Below are 24,095 nucleotides of genomic sequence, written 5' to 3'. Positions count from 1 at the left end.
TTTCCAGGTTTTTCTGAGAACATCTTGCTCATCATTTTTATAGCACAATAGTATTCCATTATACTCATATACCACAACTTGTTCAGCCATTCCCCAATTGATGGACATCCCCTCAATTTCTAATTCTTTGACACCAGAAACAAGCTGCTATAAATATTTCTGTACATATAGATTCTTTTCCTTTTCTTTTTTCATCTTTTTTTGGTATATAAACCTGGTAGTGGTATTACTAGGTCAAAGGATATGCGCGGTTTTATAGGCTTTGGGGCATAGTTCCAAATTGCTCTACCTAATGGCTGAATCTATTCATAACTCTACCAAAAAACAATGCATTACTGTTTTAATTTTCCCATATCCCTGTATCATTTGTTATTTCTTTTTCTGTCCTATTAGCCAATCTAATAGGTGTGAGGTAGTATCTCAGAATTGCTTTAATTTGCCTTTCTCTAATCAATAGTGATCTAGTGCATTTTTCTATTTGGCTATAGATAGCTTTGATTACTTCTTCTGAAAATTGATTGTTCATATCTTTTGATCATCTATCAATTGTTGAATGTCTCTTATTTTTTTTTACAAATTTTACTCATTTGTCTGCATACAAAATCAATTTTTTAAAAAAGCATTTACTACGTACTTACTATGTGTCAGGCACTGTGCTACGTGCTTGAAGTACAAAGAAAGACAAAAATATAGTTCCTGACCTCAAGGAGCTCACATTCTACTGTGTATAAGTAGGTACATAGAGAAAGAGATATGTAAAGTATATGGTTGGTACTCTCAGAGGAAGGCAATACCACTTGAGGGGACTGGGAATAATTGCTTATAGAAAGTGAGATTTAAGTTGAGAGTTGAACGAAACCAGGGAGACTAAAAGGCAGAAGAATGTAGCATATTCCAAGCAAGGGTATAGTACAGATAAGTATTTAACCACTGGTTCTGCCAAACCAGGACACACTATATAGTGTTTTTGTTGTTGTTGTTGTTGTTGTTGTTGTTTTGGGGATGGGGGGGATTGTGATCAGTTTTGTTCAATGATTGGCCCTCCCTGCAGAGGAAGAAGCAGGCCTCTAGGTGGCAGCAGCAGGGGATGGTCACTTGAAGATCTTGCCCTGATTGAAGGGTTTGCCCATGTACTAGAAGACCCCCTCCCAGGAGAAGTACTCTTTGACCATAGTCTGGACCTCCTCACTGCTGGGATCCAGCTTGCGCCAAGTGTAGGACCCATAGTCCACCTGTCAATCTGGGCTTAGTGGGAAGGCAAGCTCCTGGCCCCGGAAAACCCAGACTCCCAAAATTGCGCTGTTGTTGGTGGTGGTGCCGAAGAGGATGACGCTGGCGAAGGCGTTCTTCCTCAGCTTGTCCAAGTGCTGGAACATGCCAGTGATGAGGTTGCAGCTCATGAAGGTCTGGCTGAGTTACTGGGGGAAGTGATACTCGCTATACCACAGGGACCAGCCGTCGCCGTCGAAGTGGTCCCAGAAGTACTGCAGAGCCACCATCGGCAGGGCCACAGTCAGCATGTCCTCGTTGGAGTATTTTAGTTTAAACTCATCCAACACAAAGGTACTCTTGGGCAGATGAGCAAAGCGATCCTTGACCTTGGGCTCCGCAGCCAGAGCCTGCTCACACTAGTCCATCTCCTCCGCGGGCCGGGGGCTGCAGCTGCCTTCTTCTCTTCCTTCCGCTCTGCCTGGGCCTTCTGCTTCTCTTCTCGTGACTGTCCCTTCTCTTTTCTTGGAACCTCCTTCTTCGGCTGACTCTCGGCAAACTTTTTAGCATAAAACTGCGCCATCTTCTCACAGAGCTTCACCTCTCCTGAGATCGTCCGGAACTGGGACTGGTGAATGCAGGTGAGGAACCAGCGGTTGGTGTTGGGAAAGGCTTGCCGGAAGGATGGCCCTGCTTATAGAGCCACAAGAGGGTGCACACAACGGTGATGTCATCCAGAGTCACATGCTCCCCCACCAGGAAGGTCTGAGTCTTCAGGTGGGCGTCCAGGAGCCCAAGAACTTGCCTCACCTCCTCTTTGGCGTTCTCTGTGGCCAGTTTGTTGTGGTGCATGATGCCCAGTGTGGGGAACACCCGGATACTGACAACAATGTCACTGTCAGCAAAGCTCCCCCACTGGATGACCTGGGCAGCTGCCTCTAGAGTCGAGCCCCGAAGCTCATCACTGCTCATGTAGTGTGTGATGGTGTTGCTCTAAAACACACAGGACCCATCCTCCTCCTCAAATGCTGGGACCTTGCCCGCAGGAAATTTGTGGAGAAATTCGGGTGCGGTTGGTCTGGCCAAAATGGAAGTGGGGAGGTATGGACAACACGCGGATCTGGGCCCCACTGTACTGTGCAGCAATGAGGGCCTTGAAGGGCCGCCAGTTTTCAGGGTATGTGTACAGGGTCCCGGCCGCCACGGTGATTCCGCAGAGAAAGGGGGTGGGGACGTCAGACCATCGGAGCTGTCACAAAGTGAGTCTGGCTTGGGGAGGGGGGAGACACACACTATATATAGTTTAATCTTCATTAAGATCATCTCCATCACCTTTTAAGTTTAGAGAATTAATGGAATATTGAATAAACCATTGATTTGTAGTGGCTTTTGTTTTATTGCTGAGATGTAAATGCTCACCCTAAAAAGTATGCTGATTTAAACTGGCTCCTTACTGGTGTAAGGTAAGAGGAATAGGAAGTAGACCAGCTTAGAGACTGTATGGAGAAGGCCAAAGCATAAGAAAAGGGGAAAGGTAGGAAGGGGCTAGGGCATTAAGAGCTTGCAGTACCAAACTTTATAGTGGAGCCTGGGGGTAATAGGGAGCCACTGGAGTTCATGACATTAATTTCTTCCCTCTCTCTTATTAGTATGATACTCTAGAAAGAACAATAGATATTTGAATCAGAAGACCTGTGTTTCAGTCTCTAATCTGCCACTTACCGTCTGCTGGAGCTTTGGCAGATTAATTTGACTAAACCTTACTTTCCTTATCTCCAAAATGAAGGAAAGGATTGGATTAGCTAGGGATCTAAGACCTAACTCTAGCTGCTGTGATAGTATTAGGGACATCTAGATGGTATAGTGAATGGAGCTCCAGGCCTGGAGTCAAGAAGACTCAACTTCAAGAGTTCAGATCTGGCCTCAGACACTTCCTAGCTGTGTGACCCTGGGTAAGTCACTTAACCCTATCAGCATCAGTTCTTCATCTGTAAAATGAGCTGGAGAAGGAAATGGCAAACCACTGCAATATCTCTGCCAAGAAAATCCCAAATGGGGTCGCAAAGAGTGAGACACAACTGATATCACTGAAGAAGCAGTAGTCTTTCCCATTAGTTTGTTTTGCTTCTAAGGTCAAATTCATTGTGGATTGAATATGGACAGAAAGAAAGGACACTGATTGGAGTCTTGATTAGGAATTTTCGTACCTGGAGTAAATGGCATGAAGCTTAGCCTTGGTCACAAGCTGGGGACAGAACACCACCCAATGGCAGCGAGGCAAAGATTTCAAATAAGCAACCAACCATCTGGTAACTTTCTGCTTGCATTTATTTTCCTTAAGCCTTACTACTTTTATGATGCTAAAAGATTGCAAATATGACCAGTATCCTCTCAATGTCACTCTGTAGGGCAAAGCTCTGGTCCTAACTTTGCTGTATCTGTTTATTGTTGGTTCTGTTATTTTTATTTGTTTTCATTACAAATGTGTGATTTCATAAGGATGAAGGAATTCGTTTGCCAAATCTCTCCATCAGTGCAAATAAACAACACATCTGTAACTTACCATCTTAGGGAGTTTTAGGAGGTCAGTCACTGGGGTGTTGAGGGAATTTTCCATGGTCCCACATATGTCAGATGAAAGATTTCATCCCACATCTTCCTCAAACCACTAAGCTATAATGCTTTTCATTTGTGCTTTAACCCAAGAAAACTACAATTGCTATTGTTCAGTCATTCAGTCATGTCTGACTCTTTCTGACCCCATGGATTTGTCCATGGAGTTTTCTTGACAAATATACTACACTAGCTTGTCATTTCCTTCTCCAGTGTATTCCCACTTTACAGATGAGGAACTGAGGCAAAAGTGACTTGGCCACGGTCACACAGCTCATAATTTTCTGCGGCCAAATTTGAACTCAAATCTTTCGGACTCCAGGCCTGATGCTCTATCCATCTATCTGCTCCCAGAAACTAGAGTGGTATTTTTTAATTCTAGGAGGACAGATAATTAAGTTGCCTCTGTGTCCAAGCTATGTTTTCCTGACTACTAATTGTCATATGATAAAATTTTTGTAAGCCCTAGGAAGGGAATCTGTTTTGGCAGATCAAAGCCCATGTTTCTTTTAGGCATGACAAGGGAAGTTATAACTAAAGAGGAGTATGTGTATAATTACATGACAAAACATATTTTGAAAAATGGTTTTCAACTTTTCAATTTTCCTAGTGAGAATTTAACAAACTAGAGAAAGGATAAAGCAACAACAAACTCTGTGGTAGAGTGTCTCAGAGAAGTCACTAGGGAAGGAAGAGATGGAGTTTATCACCTATTGAAACTCTAAGGTCAGAAGGAACCTTCAGACTTCACCTCAGTCAACTAGTTTATTACTCAACAAACGTTTATTAAGTAATTCCTGTTAGTTGACTATGTGCTAAGTATTTTGCTGGTGAAACAAAGAAAGGCAAAAACAGTCCCTGCCCTCAAGATGCTTACATTCTAATGAAGGAGATGACACATCTGTGTATAGGTATGTCTGTGTTATGTTTATGTGTATGTGTATATATGTATGTATATATGTAGGTCTGTATATATATATATATATATATATATATATATATATATATATGTGTGTGTGTGTGTGTGTGTGTGTGTGTGTATGTATGTGTACACACACACATAAATGGAAAGTAACCTCAGATGCCAACAGTTGGTTGGGCCAGAAAAGCACTTGAGCAGAAAGTGGCATTTGAGTTTTGAAGGTAGCCATATATTTTAAGACGTTGAGGTAAGGAGAGCCTTCCAGGCATGGGGGAGAGCCCTGCGTGAGGTACAATAAGACTCCCATGACTGGATTATAAAGTGCATAGAGGGGAGTAGAGTGAGAGTACTGGAAAGAGAGGGAGGAGCCAGGTTATGAAGCTCTATAAATGTAAAAAACAAAAAAAGGACTTTATGGTTGATCCAAGGGGTAACATGAGGCTATTGGAGTTTATTAAATAGGACAAGCAAGGAGGATAGGGAGATGACATGGTCAAACCTACACTTTAGAAAAACCACTTGGATTGTTCCCAGTATCCACCTCTTTGGTCTTTCCCTATTCTAAGATGACACGATGACTCTTTCTCAAGGTTCCTGTTATTTCCCTTTCACTAGGAAACTGCTCTTCATTGGTCAGAAGCAGGTTCAATGTCCCAACTCCTATTTTACTTCCTCAGTCTTCTTTGAGATGACATGAGCAGAGGCCAAAAAAGTAATTGAGGGTGTCCTCTGTCCACTCCTCTCTGTCCATTGGCCCCTTACCCATACTCTAAAGTCTTGCTTTAAGGTAACTTTCTTCCTGAAGCCTTCCCTTTTCCTATCAAATGGAAGCAAACACCCCATTATCCAAAGGTATTATCTTTGTCATGATCATAATTTTTCCTATAAATCATATATATATATATATATATATATACACACACACACATATATATTACACACATGCACACACACACACACACATATATATATATATATGTCAACCAATCAAAAAGCATGGATGCATGGGTATAATCCATGTGCCTTCTGTGTATCAGGTATTACACTAGGAGCTGTGATTCAAAGAAAAAAGTCAAATGGTCATTCCCTGAAGGAACCTTACAGTCTAACAGGGAAGACAAAATTTACATATATAAATATACATAAAACAGATAGAGGGTAACCAAAGGGGCTCAGGGACCTTTTTTATTGACTATTTTTTAACTTCCCAAGTACCAATATCATAGTACATACACACAGTAGTTGGTTATTATTAATAAGTCTGCTGAATAAATCAAGAAATGAGTGAGAATGTATATTTTGTATCTATTTTACTTTTACTTATCTTTATAAATGTAATATCCCCTCACATAGAATATAAATTTCTTGAGGGCAGGAAATGATTTATTGGATTCTCTTTTTTGTCCCTTTTGGCTAGCCCAATTTCTCATATACAGTATGTGTTTAATAACTATTTGTTGAGTGAATAGATGGATTGATGATTGAACAGTTACAATGGGTGCTCATTAAATCCTGATGACTGAAGAGGGTTGAAGCAACACCTGCCTTTTCAGGTGGAAGGCATGTTAGACATGCCCTATTCTATTTAACAGATGACAGATATCTTGGGGGAAAAATAAGAGAGTGGTGCCTACAGGAGGAAAATCCTTACAGTGGAGTTAGAAGCCATACCTTCTCCAGCTCCAAAAGGCAGAGCAGTAAGGAGAAAGAAGAAGCATTGACTCTTCCCCTCTAGCCTAGAATGTTAGCCTAGACAAGGTCTTTTTTTTTTTTGTGGGGCAGTGACTTGCCCAGGGTCACACAGCTAGTAAGTGTCAAGTGTCTGAGGCCGGATTTGAACTTAGGTCCTCCTGAATCCAGGGCCAGTGCTTTATCCACTGTGACACCTAGTTGCCCTAGGGTGTCTTCTAATGCTGTTGGCTCAAGACCCCATTCTGGTGCATTCTCCCCAATATCAGTAGCCAGTGATTTCACAGATTACAACCAATTAGCTTTTTGCAAAGACCTATTTACTGAGAAGAGAGAACAGGAACAGAAGCAGAAGCATTTCCTCCCAGGGACTCCCCTCCCCCACCACTTTAGTCCCTCTGTGTATAGTCATTGCTACAGAGCATTTGCCCCACCAAGTTCACACCCATTGCAGCACGGCCAATGGATAGAGCTGATCTCTGGTGTCTTGGAAGGTGGGTCAGTCCATGGAGGGTCTGTGCCCACCTGGTCTCTTCAGATTTCCATCAGACAAGGTCCTTCAACAAACCCAAAATGAGAAAGTTGAAAAGTATCCTAAAACACAAGTTGTTAGGATGCAAATTGTTCAAGCCATAAGGGACCTGAGAAGCTCATCAGTGCCAATCCTTTCATTTTGCAGAGGAAAGAACAGACCCAGTTAGGTAAAGTTAGTTGACCAAGGTTATATGACCAGGAATTTATGGGAAGAACTAAAACCTGAACCCAGATCTCACTATAAAGTCAGTCATTTTGTTTCCTTTTTTACAAATGAAACTATTCAGTTTGCCAAAGTGCCTGAGGTAGAATTTGAATCCAGGGTTTCAGATTGAAGAGCCAGTGCTTTCTCCAGTGTATATATAGGATACAATGTACCAAAATACATAGAAGTAGATAGCATCTGAGATCTTTTTCAAGTGTAATTTTGTGCTCTTGCCTCTCCCAAGAGACACCACAGTATAGTAGAGAGAACATTGAATCTCAAATCAGAAGATCGGAACTCAAATCCAAGTCCTTACTGCCTGGGTGACCATGGACAGGTCCTTCCCTTCTCTGAGTCTTAGGTATTTGTTCTACAAGAAAAAGGGGATGAACTTCATCATCCCGAAGATCCCTTCAAGTTTTAAATCCTGTGATTCCTAGTTAAAAGAAGGGCTTAGGACCAGGGGATGGTAGAGATTAAAATCGGACAGAAAATATTCTCAAAAATGTAATGGATTGAGAATCATCCCCCTGGCAAATGGGAAGAAGGAAAGCAACAGAGATTGGAAAGACCAATACCCTGTAGGACCACACTAGTCAGGGCAGCTTATTAACCTGATTGTCAATAATGTCAGGGTAAACGTTCCTAATGTTTTCTTAAAAGCCTCCAAGCATTTTATTGTATCTGACCCTCCATCTAATAAAGTTATCTGGCAAAGCCCAGCCAGTATCAGCACATGACATTTAGCAGGAGGACAGAATCCATTGCAAAACCCTTTGCAGGGTAGAGGCAGGGGTAGTGCCAGAAATTCCAGGATGAAAAACATTCCTCCCCCCCACCCTGCCCCTGCCCACATACACCCCAGCATCATATCTGGCTAATTTATATGTAGCTCACACATCCCCACAGATGATGGTAAGTCAGCAATTTACCCAAGCTTAGGTTGCATACATGGTGAGGCACAGTGTTCTATTCATATCTTACCCCCAACACTTACCAGCTGGGTGACTGTGAATCAGTCACACCAACTGTGAGCCTCAGTTTTCTTTTTTTCTTTCTTTTTTTTTTTTCTTTTTGGTTTTTTTGGTGAGGCAGTTGGGGTTAAGTGACTTGCCCAGGGTCACACAGCTAGTAAGTGTCAAGTGTCTGAGGCTGGATTTGAACTCAGGTCCTCCTGAATCCAGGGCCAGTGCTCTATCCACTGCGCCACCTAGCTGCCCCGAGCCTCAGTTTTCTTACTGGCAAAATAGTAATTATATTATCCCAAAGCAAGTGGTAGCAGAATAGATAGAGTGCCAAGCATAGAGTCAAGAAAACATGAGTTTAAATGTAGCCACAGACACTTTATAGCTGTGTGACCTTAGGCAAGTCATTTCACCTCTGTTTGCCTCTGTTTCCTCAACTATAAAATGAGGTTAACAATAGCATCTACCTCAAATGGTTGTGATAAGGATCAAATGAGGAAAATCTTTGTAAAAATGCTTAGTTGATCTCAAGAAGTTCAAGGACTCTAGTGTGACAGTATTAGATTTATTCTGCTTTCCTCTAGAAGGTAGAACTAAGAAAAGACCATGTGTCATAGTGGAGAGGGCATTCAATTTGGAGTTAGGAAGATCTGGTCCAGATCCTACTTGTGCTGCTAACTAGCTTCATTACCTCTTCTGTGCAATGAGGGGGTTGGACTTGACCTCTTAGCTCCAAATTTATGATCTTATTAATACTAGGTTGAAATTACCAGGAGGAAGAATTTGATTCAGCAGAGAAAACTTCCTAATTCTAAAAGAAGTCTAACAATGGAATGATATGTAGTGAATACCCAATCATCAGAGGCATGCAGACAGATCCTGGATAATCACGTTGGGGAGATGTCATAGAAAAGAATTTAAGTTTAGTTAGAGTTGGATTAGATAATTGCTGAAGTCCCTTCCAACTCTAGGTTTTAAGGATTCTTCATTTCTTTCACCAACTTCCTTTTGGTGGTATTTTAGAGTTGGGAAATGGACAAGAGATGAGACACACAAAAACAGGGAGCCCTCACTAATAACTCAACTGTATCAGCCCTGCTCTGGCTTGTTGGGAGTTAAGAACCTAAGTAAAAGGACCCTAACTAGGCTAACTCCCCCAATATTCGGTCTCTGGCTGCATTGTGAGGCCGTGTGTCATGGAGGTATCTGATAGTTGGTTACCATTTAGCTGGATTTATTTCTGGTCATATTTGAGAGGCAGTTTTGGCATAATGGACAGAGAGAGTCAGCCTTGATGTCAAAAAGACATGGGATTAAGTCCTGCGTTTGATAAATAGTGCTACCCTGTTCAAATCTTTTAACTCGTTGGTGCCCCAGGCAATGGTCTAAGGCCATAGTTGCTGAACAGTTAGCGATTTTCATTGCTCGATAGAACTTGATTCTGTTACTCCAATGAAACTTCATGTCCTGACCAAACATATAAAGCAGGGCTGTATTATAGCAACAGCAATAACAACAGCAACAGTCATTACTTCCCCTTTCATTATATAGTAGTTTACAAGAGCATCTCTTCTCATTTGATCCTTACAATAGTTGTCAGGAGCCCAAATATTATTATGCCCATTGGAAACTGAGGCTGAGAGAGATGAAGTTATTTGTCTGTGGTCATATACTTAATAAGGGTCAGCAGAGAGAGACTTTCTATATTATATATGTATCAGGTATTACACTATTCTCAATACTTCACAGCACTGGCTCAATCCATAGCCATTATTCATAAAATGACATTTGTGATGTAAATCCCTGCCAATTCTTTATTAAGAATATGACCAAGAGCAAATCGCAATGTCTTTAAGTCTTAATTTCCTCATCCACAAAATGGGGGTAATATCACTTACACTACTCCTCTTACATGGTTGTTGTGGAGAAAAAGATATTCTTTGTAATTCTTAAATTCAGAACTAAATGTCTGACTAACTTATCCCCTGCTCCAGAATCTTCGGTGATCCCTTATTGTCTGCAGAAAAATTTATAAAGTCTCTGCTAAGTGCCCTTCACAGTCCAGCTCCAGATTCTCTTTCCAACTTGTTTGTCATTACCCTTCCCTTACACATTCTATTTCCAATCCAAATTAGCCTTCTTGTTTTTCTGTACCATATGCATCATCTTCTGCCCCAAGACCCTTTGCACGGGCTATGCCCATGACTCCAATTCTCTCTCTCTACCTCACATCTCAGAATCCCTAGCTCCATTCAAGGTTAAAGGGTTCTCTACAATCATCTGAGAGAGTCAGGCTATAGATTTCACAATCCAAAGAAATCCAAAGGTACCTAACACTTAGTAGGTGCCTAATAAATGCTTATTGAGTTGAATCAAATTGAATGGAAACTCTTATTGAATGAATTGAATTGGCTTGAACTGAATCAATTGAATGCTATAGTTTCTGAAATTTTATATCTACGGAAAATGGTTCAATAGAGTTAGAATCCCTGCTCCTTCTTTAGGAATTCATGTAAGAAATCATGAAACTGGCAAACCCGAAAAATTAATTGTGGGCATGTCTCAGCATGAACCCTTTTCCTAGCTGGGTCCTTCTTTTCCTTCATAACACAATGGGAAGTCAAAAGGCTTATTTATTAGCAGGGCACTCTGCAGGTTAATTGGAGGGCCTAGGCCTATAGCTTTGGCCGTGAAACAATAATAATAATTTTCAGACATATTTCTAAATTCAAAGGGTCTACTAAATCTTATCCCCGCCTGGGAATAATTTACCCTGCTTCACTGGCCAGCTGAGGCTCCCTGGATATAGCCCTTTTTTCCCCCCTCATAATATGAACCTAAAGCCTCCAGCCATTAGTGAGTAAAATTAAAATGATTTTTTATTATCCAATGAATTTGAAGGTGGGTTTGTGTGTATGTGTGTGTATACATATCTATGTTTATAGCTAGGTCTAAACATGCAAAGGATCAGAGGGAGAGAGGCACCAATGTGTCAGCCATTTTCACTCACCAGAAAATTATATGAGCTAGAATCAAGGACATCCCTTAAATTACTTTGCATTCATTTAAATATGCCTTTATAGGTGCCTTTTTTCTACCTCTGCTAGAGAGGGTAGGATCCTTGAGGCCACAGATTGTTTCTCTGTTTTATCCCCAGCACTTAGCACAGTGCCCAACACACAGTGGATACTTAATAAATGTTCCATCTATCAGTTAATAAACATTTATTAAGCACCTACTAAGTGCCAGATACTGTTCTAACTGCTAGGAATAAAGAAAAAGGTAAAAGTCCCTGCTCTCAAGGAGCTCAGTCTAGTCGGGGAGAAAACAGACAAACAATGAAGTATAAATAAGATATTTACAGGATTAATTGGAAATAATCAACAGAGGGAAGGCACTAGAATTAACATGAATTAGGGAAAGCTTCCTCTAGAAGATGAGATTTTAACTTGGACTTAAAGTAAGGATAGAGAAGTAAGAGGCAGAGATGAGGATAGAGAGCATTTTGTGCCTGAAGGACAGCCAGTGACAATACCTGGAGATGGGAGAGAGAATGTCTTGTTTGAGATGCAGCAAGGCGGCCAGTGTCACTGAACTTCAGAAATTGTAGTGGTGTGTAAGGTAAAAGAAAACTTGAAAGATAGGGGCCAGGTTATGAGAGGCTTTGAATGCCAAATGATATTTTATATTTGTTCCTAACTGAGATAGGGAGCCATTGAAGTTTATTCAGTAAGATTGTAACATAGTCAGCTTGCACTTTAGGAAACTGACAATGGCAAATGTGTAGAGCATAGATTGGACTGAGGAGAGCTTGTGGCAGTAAGGTCAACCAGCAGACTTTTGCAGTAGTTCAGGTGTGAGGTGATGAGGGCCTGCACAAAGGTGGGCAGTGTCAGAGGGCAGAACAGTGCTTGTGCAAGAGATGTTACAAAGGTAAAATGGGTCTTGTCAACAAATTGGCTATGGAGGGGTGAGAGAAAGCAAAGAGTGTCAGATTTTAGGTAGGCTGCAAACCTGGGAGACTGGAAGGATGGTGCTACCCTCCACAAAATAGGGAAGTTTTGAAGGATGAGAATTTAGGGGAGAAAATATTGAGTTTCAGTTTTGGACTGGTTGAGATTGATATGTCCACAGGACATCCAGTTCAAGATATGATGTAGCAGTTGGAGAGACAGATCTGGATAAAAAAAGATCTGAGAATCATCTACACAGAGATGATAATTGAATCCATGAGAGCTGATGAGATCACCAAGTCAAATGGTATGGAGGAAGAAGAGAAGGCTCAGCACAGAGTCCTATGGGACACCCACAGTGAATCAATGGATCGATTCATTAATTAGATAGCCACAGAACAAAACCACTCTTCCTGCAGTACTTCACATGATGGTGCAAGGTGTTGGGTGCATTATCATTCCCATTTTAAAGGGCCAGAAAGCACCTCACAGGCTCTCTAGTTCAACCTTTCATTTTACAGTTGAGGAAAGTGAGGCCTTAGAGGAAACAGGGAGGACAAGGGACTTCCCTAATGACATATCAGTAGCATGCTTCAGAGGCAGGACTCTAACTTCAAAGCCAGGATGCTTTTTATTGCACCGAAATTCTAGTGCTATCTCTCCAACAGACTTATTGTGTGGCCTGGGATGGGGAGAATCATGCGATTTCAGTTTAAAGGGACCTCAGCAACCACTTGAGCCTGTCGGTCAGTCAACAAGTATTTCTTAAGTGTTTAATCTGGCAGTACAAAGAAAGGCAAGAAGAGTCCTTGTCCTCAACAGAGTTCAAACAATCACTGGAAAAACAAAAAGGCATGCAGGGAACACTGGCGCCTCTGGTGCCAGGGCTTGCTGAGCCCTTTTCAGAGATGCTCATTCACCTTTGACTCACCCAGTTCTCAACAGTGGCTCCAAGAAGCTGTAGCATGTGCAGAGACCACACTCTAGTAAACTGTTTTGGAAGACAGGTAAACCAGGGAGAAGGTAAACAAGGGGCCTCAAACCCATTGGTGAGCTGAGGGGTGGGGTGGCTACCCCCAGCCTTCCTCTGGCAGAATGGGAGGATAAGAATAATTTGTCCAAAGGTTGTGAAGGAGACTAAAGCACATACTGTGGAGCGCTTAGAGCTTGGTCAGACATGAAAGGCACCAAAGTCATCTACCACATCCCAGGCCATCATCAATCATCCTGACTTGGTCTTGCCACTGGACTCTGATGACTCTGGAAGAGACTGTGTGGCTGATGACTTCATGCAGCTCGGCCTCACTTAAATCCAGTTGATGCATGAGTCAAAAGATATCACCCATACCATTTTTTCTCTATCTATCTATCATCTATCTACCTCCCTACATATCTCTATCTCTATCTATTTATATAAATATAGAGAGAAAAGGAGAGGTATAAGGAGAGAGAGAGAGAGTTCAAAAACATGGGCTGTGTTTTTAAGAAGTTTACATTCCAGTGAAGGAGAGAACACATCCATAAGTCAAAGATGCATACTGTAACGATTGGAATGACACCACCTGCTGGAGACTTACTGTAGAAAAGCCACGCCATGAAGTGAAGGTCTTTGAGGGCAAGACCAGGAGTCTTTCCTTTGGTGTCAGGAAGTGACATTTGCTTGTGAGAGGAAGAAGGGGGGAGCCTGGCACTCTGTCTGGGGCTCTTTCCTGGAGACTCTGGTGGAGAGCAGAGCTAGAAATGTGCTCTTCCTTTAATAGATAGATGAATGTAGGCCTTTCTCTCTCTCTTTCCCAAATTCTTATTCTCCTTAATAAATGCTTAAAAGCCTAACTCTTGCTAAAGCTTATAATTTATTGGCGACCGCTCATTAGATATTTTAGACAGACTAGCTAGAATTTTAGCCCTTAACAATACAGAGATACAAGGCAGTCTTAGAGGAGAAGGCACTAGAATCTGGGGGAGGGGAGGGGGGATGCAGAAGGGGGCAAAGGATAGGAGGGGTGACCAGAGACAAGGAAAAGCCTCCTGTAGGATGTAGCATTTGAGCTGAATCTTGAAGGAAGGCAGGGATTCCAGGAGGAAAAAAGAATGGAGAAGAGCATTCTAGCTATAGGGAAGAGTCAGTGAAAAGGTATGGAAATAGGGGATGAAGTATCATAAGCAAGAAATAGCACTTTGAGAGCTTTATGCCAAAAAAAAGGAAAGTTCCTATTCCTAGGAAGCTTCATTCTCATTAGAGATAATAGGGAAATCAACAGCCTATGACAGTTACTTATTTATTTATTTTTAACAGACCTGTGATTTCATCCATATATGGAATGCTGGTGAAGGATCTTCCTTTATCAATCCTGATAGGATTCTTTTCTTCCCCCTATCATGCAAGAGTATTGTATGAGAGCAAAGAGAGTTAAGTGACTTGCCCAGGGTAACCCCCGCAGTATGTCAGAAGTGGGACTTACTCAAGCCTTCTTGAACCCAAGGCTATCTCTCTATGCTACTTCTCATGACATTTCATACCACTGCCACATAATCTTCCTAATGCCGTGTTTAATAATAGGACAAACACATTTAAAATGAGAAGGTGCCATATAAATGATGTACTCCAAACCTGATACCTCTCGGCTCAGAAATGTTAAAGTGGCTCCGTTTTGCTTACTGATGAAAGCACAAACACTTTATTGTGGCCTTGTGTATATTGCTCTCCTGATTCAGCTGTAATGATTCATTTTAGCATTTGACAGTTTATAAAAATGCTTTTCACGAAGACTCTGTGAGGGACACCGGGCAGGCCTTGTGATATCTTTCCTTCAGATGATTGCTTGAGGCTCAGTGAGGTAAAATCACTTGGACAAGGTCACACGCCTAGTTAGTGGCAAGCCATAATTAGAATCCCCAGTTTTCCAATTCAACAGACATTTGAAACATCTCCTATATATGTGTGTAAGGCACCTTGCTTGCAATACTAGCACAGTATTTGAAAGCAGACAGGCATTAGGGAGCCTGAGGAGCCCAAGGGCAGAGAGAAGAGGCACAAGAAAAGAGAAGAATGAAACAGGAGTGAAGAGATTTATTTAGTGGGCTAGGGGATTCTCAGAGGCAGGAAAGGAAGGCCTGGGGGGAAATAGAGAACCGAGGGAGAAATCTTGTGGATTTTAGATGCTAAAGGGAGATTAAAGACAAATGATCAGTATCAGTATTTAGGAAATATAGCTACTTATTCTTCCCCAGATGCAGCATCTCTCTCCTACTTTTATCACTTTGCACAAGTGCTGCCCCCCACTTTTGCTCCTTCTTTACCTCGGAGGCAACTAGGTGGTGCAGTGAATTAAACACTGGCCCTGAATTCAGGAGGACCTGAGTTCAAATATGACTTCAGACACTTGACACTAGCTATGTGACCCTGGGCAAATCACTTAACCCTCATCGTCCTGCAAAAACAAAGAAACAAACCAAAATAACCTTCCTCCTTTACCTCAGCTCTATAGATGAAAAACCACATACTATGTGCCTGTACCATGAAGCTTAATATCTAATGAAATGGTTAAAATATGCACAATAGATAATTTACATTATAAGGCAAAATATGAAAGGGACAAAGGATGGGTTCTGATTGTGTTACATGAAAATATGAAGAGAGAGAGATCCCTTCTAGCTGGGAAATCAAGGAAATCAATTAATAAATTATTAGAAAGGAATTTATTAAGCACCTCTGTGTCAAACACTTCTCTGCTGAGGGCTGGGAGCAGAAAAGAAAGATGCTCTCTCATTTCAGGGAGCTCACTTTTGAACTGGGGAAGAAAACTTAGAGGAGAAAGATCAGCTAGAGGAGAGATGGGAAAGTCCAGAGGTTCTGATCCAAGATTTTGTAGTGCTGTTTGTTCCTGAGGCAGACCCTAAATCAGGGATTCTTAACCCTTTTTGTGCATGTGTTAAGCAGCCCTTTGGCAATCTGGTTAAACTATAGACCCCATTTCAGAATAATGTTTTTAAATGATTAAATTAATTACATAGGATTATAAAGAAAAAAGATATTTAAATATGGTTATCTCTTTTTTTTCTGGATGAATAGTGTTAGGGCAGAGTAAATTATTAAGCCCCACCACTATTCCAAACAGCTAGAAGGTACTTTAATATTATTATAATAACATATAATTAATATAATATAATGTATTAATATAATGTAATTATAACATTGATAAGTAGGCAGACAGGCTCCTAACAATAGGTTGGAAGCAAGCTGAGAAGGGCCTTGGTTATCAAACTAAACCTTCTTAAGTCTTCTGATTGCTGGTCTATTGGGTTTTTTTTTAGCACTGATCCTGAATACAATTGGCCTAAACTTTGGAAAACCTAAAGGAGACCTTGTAGGTCCTGAATATTAGAAAAAGCAGCAACCACCTGCCTACCTTACTGCTTAATGTCATAATAAGATGAATTTGCTATTTACCTGATGGCTAGAGAGGGCAAAGGAGGGACTATAGACTTGAGAGATGCTCAAAATTATAAGCTCTGGGATTATTGACGAGGTAGATCAGATAATCCCACACCTATGGAAGCATAATGAATATTTCATTCTGGTGACATTTATTTATGTGCGTGCCCAGCTCTGTGTGTGAAAATACCCTTTGAGACTATAACAGGCGAAAGGTTTAATTAAATGCACAGTGTAATCCAGTTAAAATGGGCTAATTGGGAAGAACCTGATTCTCCCTGTTGCCCCCTCTGTTTGAAAGCAGACAGGCATTAGGGTGCCTAGGGATTTCAAGGGTAGCGAGGAGATAGATGCTTAAGAAGGGAGAAGAATGAAACAGGAGTTAAGAGATTTAATGGGGTAGGGACATCTCAGAGGCAGGAAAGGAGGGCCTGTGGGAAGATAGAGAAGAGAGGGAGAAATCTTGTGGATTTTAGATGCTAAAGGGAGATTAAAGATAAATGGCCAGTATTCCTCTCTTTATGAAATATGACTGCTTGCTCTTCCCCAGATACAACATTCTCTCTCCTACTTTGATGACATTGCACAAGCAGTCCCATGCTTGTACTCTCTTTTTATCTCCGTTCTGGAGAATCCCTAGCTTTCTTCAAAGTTCACCTCTGGTGCCACCCACCATATAACCCTTCCTCCCCCAGTTATTTGCAGTTTTGAAATTACTTCTGTTTCTTTAAAATATTTATTGTATTTCTTTATTTTCACAAGTTATACATTCTCAGATGAATATAAGCTCTTTGAGTTCAGGGACTGTTTCCCCTTACAATTAGATAATATATTTGATCCTTACTAAATGATTGGTAAGTTGATTGTTTTATTCCAAATAAGTGGTTCATATAGCAAATTTCTCTACAGTAAATTTCATTTTCCCATGGACTTCCATGAAGAGAAGCCAATTTTCATTACCAAGGGGGTCAAAAGACATCTCCTAGTAGACTGACTATTGGAATTGTGTGAGTAAGGGTTTCTAGCTTGGAGTAGCCAGAGCATGATGGCCTTTCTTACTCACAAAGAGTAAATCTCTAGGTTTTATTTTCTTTTTTGCTGCACATTTAGCTCTAGATTTTATCATTTAGAATGATAAAAACCAAGAGTCTTCCTCCAATGCCTAATTGTGGTACAGAGTGTTTCTGAGTCATCTAGAGTAATCTCCAATGACTACCTCCACTTCCTATTGAGTTCTTGACCCTAAGCAATCTTGCCTCTAAAACCACTACTTGAAGGCTTCTTACTAGCACGCTGGCTACATTGTCCTACCAAGATGAAGAGACTTCTAGTGTTGGTCCAGGGCTGGACTGTAAGTGTGTTTACCACGGATTAGTTTATGAGAAAACTCATCCAGTTAACCAAAGGGTAATAAACATTTTAGCTCAGTAGTTATTCAATACTATATAGCATTAGAACAACATTTAAAAAGTCATATTATACACGTGTGTGAATATATACCTCTAAATACACATATAATATCTATATGTATAATGGATAGAGGGGCAGCTAGATGGCTGAGGCTTGGAGACACGAAGACTCATCTCCCTGAGTTCAAATTTGACCTCAGACACTTACTAGATGTTTGACCCTGGGTAAGTCTCTTAACCCTGTTGGCCTTAGTTTCCTCATATGTAAAAATGAACTGGAGAAGGAAATGGCCAACCACTCCAGTATCATTGTCAAGAAAACCCCAAAATGGGATCATGAAGAGTTGGACATGACAGAAAATGAACAAGAATAAAAAGATCAGAATGCTCTTCATCATCAATAGAATAGGTTGTGACTGGAGAAGAAAGCTAAGGGTTCCCAGAAAGGACTTTCTTGACAATATTGGAGGAAAGAGGGGAATCAGAGAAGGGATAGGACTGTGGTGTGCTGGAGGCAGTTCATACCAACTCCAAGAGTCAATTATTAAATTTTCTTTGTGAACACTGACAATTCAGATGTCAGCAAATGCTACAAATCAGGACTTGATTGATTGTCTTCTTGATTGTCTAGGCTTAAGAAAGCAAAGGAGAAAATGTGAATAATGCAGATTAAACTTAAAAGTATGTGTTGCATACCATTTTTTCCCCAGAGATTCAATTGCTAATCCTTTATCATCATATTGCTGAATAGGACCACTTCTTGGGGTGAAAGGGAGGATGATTATGGAGGATGACCAGGATAGCTAGCTTTTATATAGCACTTTAAGGTTGGAAAAGTGTTTTACAAACATCTCATTTTATCTTCACAACACTGGGAGGTAGGTGCTATTATTAGTCGCATTTTGCAAATGAGAAAACTGAGGGAGACAGAAGTTAAGTGACTTGCCCAAGGTCACTCAGATAGTGTCTGAGGCTGGATTTAAACTCAAGCCTTCCTCACTCCAATCCCAACATCCCATCCATTGCAAAAGTGCTAATCAGTGGTTCATTTTGCTTCTATTTTCTATACCCTGAAAATGACTAAACAGAAATGGCTAATAAGGACCGCTGGCACCCAAGGTCAAAGGAGAGATCTTTAAAGAGTATATGGTTAGGGGCAGCTAGTTGGCACAGTGGATAAGCACCGGCCCTGGATTCAGGAGTACCTGAGTTCAAATCCGGCCTCAGACACTTACTAGCTGTGTGACCCTGGGCAAGTCACTTAACCCCAATTGCCTCACCAAAACAAAAAAAAAAAAAAGCAAAAACAAAAACAAAAAAAAGAGTATATGGTTGCCCTCAATTAGTCACCCAGCCCAGATGACAGATTCGTGGGTACCACAAGAATTTGCAAATGTGATTACTTAGCTTATGTCAGTGATATCTGAAAGTTCATGGAAAATGAGAGAGGTACCATGGGACTAGAGGAGAAAAAAAAGAGAATAGAATCTGAAAACCATAGGCCAGGGAGATTTACTTTAATTCTTAGAAAAATTCTAAAACGAATCATCAAAAAGATTGTTAGAAAGTATCTAGAAAGGGATGTGGTAGTTCCCAGCATGACTTTATCAGGAATAAATCATGCTAGACTAACTATATTGACTTTTTTTCTCAGAGTTGTTAAACTAGTATAATAGGACAATACTGCAAATATAGTTTACTGAGACATTAGCAATTTCCAGTTAGATAAACTCAGGGTTGGATGAAGAGCTACACTCAAAGATTATTCATTATTGGTTCAATGGCCACTTGTCAGGAGGTCTCCAGTGGAGTACCTGAGGAATCTGTGCTTGACCCTATGCTATTTAACATTTTTATCAATGATTTGGATAAAGGAACAGATGACTTGACCATCACAGGTGTCTTAAAATTTGGAGGAATAGTTAACAAGCTGGACTGCAGAGTCAAGATCCTTATAAGAAGTCATAAATAGGTTAAGATATTTTACTTAATCTAATGAGATGAAACCAGAACCACAGTTAGACATCAGTATTAAAGTAATCTAGGGGCTTTGGTGAACCCCTATAGGTCAAAAGAATGATGTGGGAACAGAAGAGGTAATGGAATTTTGGGCAGCACTAAGAAGCATGGGTTCTACTAATAATTCCCTCTGTACTCTGCTTGGATCATACTCCATCTGGGGTTATTGTACTGAGTTCCTAAAACCACAGTATAATAAGGGCATTGATAAGCTAGAGAATACCCAGAGGATGGCAACCAGGCTGGCAAAGGGCCTTGACTCTTGAGTCCATGTCCACCTAATGAGGGCATCAAATCCTTATTAGCAGTGTTTGTTTTGTTATTTTCAGGGCACAGGAAATAATCCTTTATTAAGTGCCTACTATGTGCCAGACACTGTGCTAATAAAAAGCACTTTGTAAATATTATCTCATTTCATCCTCATCACCCTGAGAAATAGGTGCTATTATTATTCCCACTTTAGAGTTGAGGAAACTAAGTCAGAAAAAGGTGCCCAGGGTCACCCAACTCTTAAGTGTCTGAGGAAGGATTTGAGTTCAGGCCCAGCATTCTATTCACTACAACCACCTAGGAATCACCTAGGGTTAGATTTGCTCTGCTTGATTCCAGAGGGCAAAAGTGCCTGTCCTGTCTCCCTCCCCCAGCACCAAGTGAAAATTACAAAGAGGCCATTTTATGCTTGATCTGAGAAAAAAAAAATACTTCTAGTAACTGTAACTCTCCAGAAGAGGAATGGGCAGCAGGGAAGTGGGGATTGGGGTGGGGGGTGGCTCTGCTTCCTTGAATGTCTTCAGGCAGAGGTGGGATAGCCACTTGTTGCATATGTAACAGTAGGGATTCTCTTTGAGTTATGGATTGTACTTGGTGGCCACTAAAGTTCCTTCAAACTCTCCAATTCTGCATTTGCCCAAGTTATAGGAGGCCTGTCATCCGAGTCAGGGAGTACTCACAGCACCAAAATTATAGATCCTTAATCCTGATGATGTGAATATGAATACTTATAAAAATGCATATGCATATATATGCATATGCCCATATATACATATATAATGTAAAATTATAGAATATTAGAGCTAGAAAAGCTCTTAGATGTCATCTGCTAATCTGATCTGTGTCCTTTTACAAAAAAAAAAAAAAAAACACATCCAGAGAGATGTGACTTGTCCATTTGGATTCTAGAGTCCGAAGATTTTGTACAGGAGGTGAGCTTAGATAGGGTAATATTAGCAAACTGTATTAAAGCTGGAAGGGACTTTAAAATTGAAAATATTAAAATACAGGGGAGTTCAAACGTCTTAAAACTGTCAGACCACGCTTTATCAAATTAGAAACTTAGGCGTGAGAGACCATAGACATCATCACATCCAAGCCATCCCTGGAATGCTTCTCCAGCCTACCTCATTGCATTATAAGATGGACAGCCAGACACCTGATAAGTATTGTACTTACATATTTGCCCCATCTTCTCCCCTAAAAAAGATATAGCTCTTGTAGCCCTCTCCACACCTTTAATAGCAGACAAGTGGCAAGAAGAGTTTAAGATGAGGTTATTTCAGCACAGCTCAATCAGAAACAGCTTCCATTCAAGAGAGGATTTTGATAACTGAAACTAGTTTCTGTTCAGGAAGGATTGTTCTATTAAGCCCACATTGTGCTTAATTAAGTGGATTTTGCCATACAGGAAATAATATCTACTGAGAGAGATAACTGCCAACTATAGAAACTTTCAGATTTGCTACAGGTAAGAAACTGCTCAGGGCCGGTGGCAGGAGGAAAAGTTGAATGGCTATCTTGATTTGGAAGATCTTTTTAAACAACTATATCAGTGACTGAAATTCACTTATATGAAATTGATTTCCTTTTCTGCACAATATCTTTGGGCTTAGAATTATAGAATCTAAACCCGGAAAGAGTCTTGGAACAGACTTAAGGAACTAGAAGAATCTTAGAACATTTAATTTCAGAATTATAAGGTACCTTTGAATATAGAATTTTGGAACGCAGAATTTTTTTTTGCCTTGCTAGAGAAGTCAGAGTATCAGAATAATGACTCATCTACCCTTGCTGCCTCTACTTCCTCATTTCCAAGTTAGATCTGGACCCTTTGCAATCTGATTTCCAATCCCACTATTTTATTGAAATTACTCTTTCAATGGTCACTTAATATATGTTATTGACCAACTATTATTAGTTATTTCTTAAGTCCTAATATCCTTGACCTTTTTTCTGTTACTTTCCTACTATCTTCCCACATTTTAATGTATTACTGACATTCTTCTGTCCTTGCATGACAATCATGTCCCACTCCCACCTCCAAAGTGAACCCTCCCTGATACCTCAGGAGCATATCCTCTTCTATACCATTTCAGTCTCTTGGTGGGAATAGGCTCAACTTAGCTGTTCCTACATAGCAGTAGCAAAGAAAAATAATTGAGCAAAAGTATCCTATACAAAGACTATGTCTGACCACATCCAATGATTTCCATGCTGATCCCATCCTACTTCTCTGCTCTGAGGGAGGCGGTGTTTTTCATTCTCTCCTCTCCATTCCATTCCTTCATTTTTCTGTTTCTCAGAACTCAGCTTCCTTTTAGTGAAGCTCTTCATTTACACTGTTGCAGTCACCACATATATTGTTCTCTTGGCTTTGCTTATTTTGTGCGGCATCGGTTCATCTAAACCTTTCCATTTGTCTGAATTCTTGATATTTATCATTTGGTTTTTCACAGTAATATAAGACCTCCTCACTACTGGTTGGAGGGCAGGAGGGGCGGGGCACGGGGCAGAGTCTACAAAATACTCTTCTGTTGATAATGGATGAGTAGCAAGATCTTTGTTTTTAAACATAAAAATCATAGCCAGACCACCCCTTCTTACTTCTTCATTATAGGACCCTCCAATAATTAGGGTAACTTAGATTTATGCAACTGCAGACCCTGTCATCATCTCATTTGATCCCTGTCCTCCCAATTGCCCTTTGAGATAGGTTAATGTTGTAGTATCAGCACTATTGAAATTTCTCTGGTCTGCACTTTATCCAAGCCCTAGTCTGTGTCCCTCCCAGCTTTCGGTCTTTCAATCCTAAATGTCACTTAACCTTTCTGGGCTTTAACTTTTTTTACCTTTAAAATGGAGATACAATGACTTCTTTACTTTTGAGAGCTATTGGTGGGTCTAAAGGGGACTTTGCCAAAGAGTTAGATGAGATGGTCAGTGCTAAAAGCTCTAGGCTCTTTTATTTGACTTGGTTAAGGGAAAACCACATGGTTTAACTGGAGTTACCAAGGAGAATATGGATAGCAGGACAATAGTAAGAAGCAAAGTGTATTAATGTTCCATCATTGACTTAGAACTCCCTATTTCCCCACCTCTCCTCTGCAACCTTCCATATACTTCCGTAGTGAGTACAACCTGCTTCTCTTCTAGGCCAGATCTGATACATCTCCCCCCAAGATTTTAGGGTACTCTGAATAAGTTGGAGTGTTTCTTTTCCTACTGTCATCAGTGTGAGCCTTCATTAGCTATGTTCTCTCCATTAATAGAGTGCTTTCTTAGTGACTGGTGCCCTAATTCCATTTAAACACTTAATTATCATTTGGCTCCTACAAAGAGATATTTACTTCAAAGTTATAGCAAGAACATACATGTAAACAGTGTCCCCTAATACATTTGGAACATATTCTCCCCTATACCCTTACAGTCTCTGGGATAGAATAGACTCAACTTAACTGTTCCTACATAGCAGTAGTCTTACCAAGTTCATGTCCCAATGCATCATGACTTCCAGGTACTCAGACATAAGGGTCCCAGGGGTCATTTCTGAAGGTCACTCCTTGTTCCTTAGAACATCAATATTGTCCTGGATCTGGAAAAAAAAGATTCTGGAAAACCCAAATGACAGAGACTCCCAATCTTTTGAATTCACAAGGGCATAAAAGTTCCAATGTCCTTCACTTAAAAATTTTAAAAGAACCAACACAAATGCCAAGGACCAAGACCCTTTCACAGAGGCATATGACTTCGGGGGGGGGGAGGGAAGGCCACCCAGCCCCTGCTTTTTCACCATTGTCTCCCACCAGATACCATAAGTGAAAGAATCATTGAATGGACCAAGAGAAAGTGGCTGAAGCAGAGAGACTTCT

General features: G+C 40.7%; 1 pseudogene; it reads right to left on the bottom strand.

Annotated features, from left to right (window-relative positions):
• Positions 1-1,091: 1,091 nt before the first annotated feature.
• On the bottom strand, positions 1,092-3,826 carry LOC122747931 (annotated as a pseudogene).
• Positions 3,827-24,095: the final 20,269 nt, after the last annotated feature.

Source organism: Dromiciops gliroides, chromosome 3, assembly GCF_019393635.1.
Source record: "Dromiciops gliroides isolate mDroGli1 chromosome 3, mDroGli1.pri, whole genome shotgun sequence".
Classification (NCBI taxonomy): domain Eukaryota; kingdom Metazoa; phylum Chordata; class Mammalia; order Microbiotheria; family Microbiotheriidae; genus Dromiciops; species Dromiciops gliroides.
Note: the sequence above shows the minus strand (reverse complement) of the source record. Positions and strands in the feature narration are given on the sequence as shown.